Raw genomic sequence first — 4391 nt, 5'->3', positions numbered from 1 at the left:
GTGAGCCATAGAGCGGAAGCGTGGCAAGAGCGCCCGCAGCGGCGCAGAGCCATAGAGCCGTGCCTGGGGAGCGGGCACTGCCTATCGGCGGGAGGCCGTAACGGCTGCATCCCCCCGCCCCCGCAAGCTGTGTTTGCCTGAGGGTCTTTGACGTTGCACGTTATAGTGCACATGTAGTCGAAGACTCGCACGTTATAGTGCACATATAGTCAATCCCCAGCTGCCCTTGCGGCCTCCTCTGTGCCGTACTGGCGTGCGCTGGCTGACGTTAGCACGTTTTCATAAGGCTAATGATGAGAACAGCTGGGCAAAACTGTTCTGATCATCTCTGCTAGAAAAAGCTGTGTCTTCAAAATTACAAAAAGTCGAGTTCAATAAAATGCCAAAGCGTTTTTTTTTAACAGTATTTTGGTAAGATTAAACAACATTTTAATTTTTTTTTTACATATAAACTAAACTGATATTTTAAAATCGGAATCAGAACAGACATTTTGCTCTACTAAACTAGAACATTTGAATGGTTCAAAATGATCTCTAGGTCCCATTTTTTTCCTCCAAAACACACGTTCATGGGTTCATGTAACAACACAAGAATATTGCCTCTTTTCTTTGCTTTTGTAAGGGAGAAAAAATAGAGTTAAGTYGCAGTCCTGTGATACAGTAAATGCAGTCTTAAGGCAGCTAGTGCTAAGGCGTCTGGTCATCCCAGCATCCAGTTAATATTTCAACTTTAGCAGCAGAGTTGTGCCTTGACTAATCAAAATAAGGCCGTCATGCGGAGACCTAATGCTCAGCAGTTTCTAGTTCCTTGTCTGAGACCCAGAGAGAAGTACTGAACGTACTCAGGCCCCAGAGAGGGGGGAGTAGAGGCCCTCTTCAGGACCTTGGAAACTGACCCACAAATGCATTAATTAGCACAGACCTCAGCAGGGCCTGGAACAGCACAGGGCCAAGATAAAGCTTCTGAAATCAGTTTGCAAGAAAATCAAGGACAACACCATCTGTTCCAGCTACAAACTTTCCAGGAGTAAACTGACTGGTGGGAGACAAAGGCTGTTAGCTTACAAAAATTCATTTCCTTACAGGCAATAGCAGGCTTAGGTTGGTTTCCCATCAAATAAAGGGTGAGCTTAGTGCAGATTTTCAATGCCATCATCTTTCCTAGTTGACTCCCCCAAGTTTGCAGCATACCCTCTGACCACCAGCAAGACTTCTCCTGCGCCATGGCACCATGCTGGTTGCAGGCCAATGACTTTGTGACTTGGTTATCAAACAGAATGGTTAACCGTGTACTGTGAACTTTAACAAATCTCACTCTCCATGGTCCCTTCTGAGAAGGGAAAGAGAAAACTGTGCAGTTGCATTTCCCCTTGACCTGCTGCTAGCTTGCGGCTTTCCAGAAGGGGGGAAGTGAATATGCCCAGCCCCTTTGCAGTGCTGAGTATGCTGGTAATGTGGTGCTTTTCTAGAAGCTTTTTCTGGGCAATAGTGATCTCCAGAGAAGGAGGGGAAGTCTTGGTGGGAACCAGCTACAAATCTCCCAGCAATGCAACAGGACAATCCAAAACTGCAGGGTATTGCCAAAAAGAGTGCTAAACAACCTTAAACTACAGTGCTCCTGGGGAATTCAGTAAATGTACAATCTTGTGTTAGGCCTCCTCCAGATCAAAATTACACTGCTAGATAATCTAGCTGTTTGCACATCTGATGCCACAAAGTTTGGAACCGCACCCTAAGGCAGGTCAGTGGTCCTGACCCAACAAAGCTGCTCAGTGCCTACCCGGAGTGCCAGGCTGAATCCATGCTGAAATCACACTGCTTTTACAAGCCAAATATTGCTGATTATGCACCAGGATTCTTATTTGGGAGTGGGAGGCTCATTTTGTGCAGCAAAACCCTTTCCAGCCTAGATCATATGCACACTATAGGCAGGGAGGAGCATCCTGCACCCACAGCTTGCATTTTTTTCTTTTGCTGGTAATAAAACCTTGCAGGCTTTCTGCAACCGCTTAAATTTTAATTTAGAAGCATATTTACTTCATGAATAAAATAAATTTTTCTCTAAAGGGAAGATATATTTACATTATAACTTTATAATAGTTTTCTCATGCCTCACCATGTTGGACATGCCCATTTCTGGACAGAGAAAGGGCAAGGCAGCAGGGGAAAAACAGACAAAGGACAAACAGAAACTTCTTGGGACTGCCCAAAAGCCAAAATGGAAACGAGCTGCTTCAAGGCCCCAGACAAACCATGCAGACTTGGCAACTCAAAAAGACAGCTTTTGACCTGCAGCTATAGTAGATTTCTGCAGGACCCCATGCCAAAATATTCTGCAAATCTGCAACTAAGTTCTCAGAGTCCACCTTGGCAGAGAGCATGGAGTAGGAAACCTTTGCCTGGCAGACAACCATCTCTGTCCTGAAGCAGGGGCTTGCCCCACCAGGGCATGCACAGGTCAAAAAGCACCTCATCCCTAGATGGGCTTAAATAACTCCGTCTTGGTTAACACCCAGTGCACTCACATGCTGCACTACAAAAATGGGAAGAATTGACTAGGGAGGCCAGAGGTCATGGCACCTTAGTGGTAAGATTGAGTGTACTCATCTCAGAGCAGCTCTGCTAGTTTGCCTGTATAGTGATACTGGCTCTTCTCCCTTGCCCCTGGAGTCCACATGTCAAACTCATTTTCTGCAGGGGAGGACACGCGATAACTAGGCTGATAGCACAGGCTTCACTCAGCAAAAGCTACTGAACTAGACAGAGATTTTGTAAAGATAAAGCACGCAGGCACTTAAATTTTAATTTTGTCATTGCTGCTATTACTCCCTGCTATCTTAGACTTCAGCTAAGACTCCACACTCAAAATCTGTAGCACAGATTCAGCTGAATCAGCTATGTTATCTGCAGGGACATGAAATGAATTTCTCTAGCACACATGAATCGGTTAACAGAAATATTCTTCATGGCATGGGCAGATTTTACAAAATTCGCTTAGCCAGAGCCTTTACCAGGCTGGCTTGTTCATTCAGCCTGGTACCACCCAGAGCCTGCTGCAGGCCCTTGGCTCCTGCATCTTAATGCTTATTGTTTTCTAGCTTAGTCTAGTTTACAATTGTGACCCAAGGTATATCTACAAACTGCACTGCACTGGACACTTCTAAACTGATTCACAGGTGGCATCTCTAGGATCTCTGTTAATGCCTTACTGACTCTTTAGCACCCTCTTTCTACATCACCATGTGCTCTCTTGCAGAGGTGTGATGATACCAATTTATCAGATCAATATCTTTAAAGATAAATTGATCTTTTGATGATGCCCCATATCAGAGTTGTAACCGGCTGTGCTTAAACACAGTGACAAGAAATATCACTGCAGGAATACTGATGGAAAACAGATTCACAGGGTAGAGCTGGAAATTCACTGTTAAACAGTCAGAGGTAAATCCAGTGTCCTCTTACATGATGAAGTTTTACTATGTGTGTTTTTGAATTTGCATGGATTTTTCCGCTTGAGCCCTAGTGCCTTCACAGTTGCTCTGCTGCAGTCTTTGATCCTTTGTCTGCTCCCTCCGTTCTTTCTCTGTTCCGAGCTTTCCAACAGGGCAATCCCTCCTGGCTGCTCAGAGCCTCACCCTCCTCACCTGCCTTTTCCTCCTGGATTGCTTTTCCCTCCTCAACACAGGCCACACAGACCATGGCCTAGTGGTCTGCTCTCAGCACGTTCATTTATTTAATACTCATTGTGATTAATGATAATGTGAAAAAAGAGAGCCAGTTTCACATTTTTTGTCACAATTACTGCTGAAACAGAAACAAACTAAACCAAAATGTGGCTGAGACTCAATAACTGTGGAAACTGGCAGCTCCTGGCCAGTGATTCAGCCTCTGCCTCCTGCTCAGCTGTGCTGATGCCCTGTGCACTCAAGGTGTGGATACATTTCTAGCACTGGGCTGCCTGTGCTCCTGGCTAGGGAGGATAGAAGAGCATGCAGTTTTCTTTTAAAACTGCACAGTTGGTGTCCAGTTGATTTCTGCTTCCACAGAAATCAAGAGCTCAGTAACTTACTCCTCTGCTTGCTATTTCCTTGCATCAGTCTTCTTGGGGAAGCTTTCGAGCTTGGTGCTTGCAGTGAGGCTTTGTACCCTAGCCAGAAGCTCGGGCTTTGCCATAGTTTGCGTTGATAGCTCCCCACTAGTGAGCGTGGGCTGAGCGGGAGAGTCCTTGCGTGCCGAGCACCATGCTGCGTTGGAGCTGCTGAGCTGTGCCCATTGGAGCTGTAAAGCCACCGCACAGAGTCAGCCAGCTGACTCAGATGAAGAGGCAGCCTGACGTTATGCATAATCCAGTATAAATATGGAGCTGGGAGTGCAAGAAGAGGAGCATTTCT

The sequence above is a fragment of the Apteryx rowi genome, unplaced genomic scaffold (assembly GCF_003343035.1).
Source record: "Apteryx rowi isolate R43461 unplaced genomic scaffold, aptRow1 scaffold_1027, whole genome shotgun sequence".
NCBI classification, from domain to species: Eukaryota; Metazoa; Chordata; class Aves; order Apterygiformes; family Apterygidae; genus Apteryx; species Apteryx rowi.
This window is presented reverse-complemented; position numbering follows the sequence as displayed.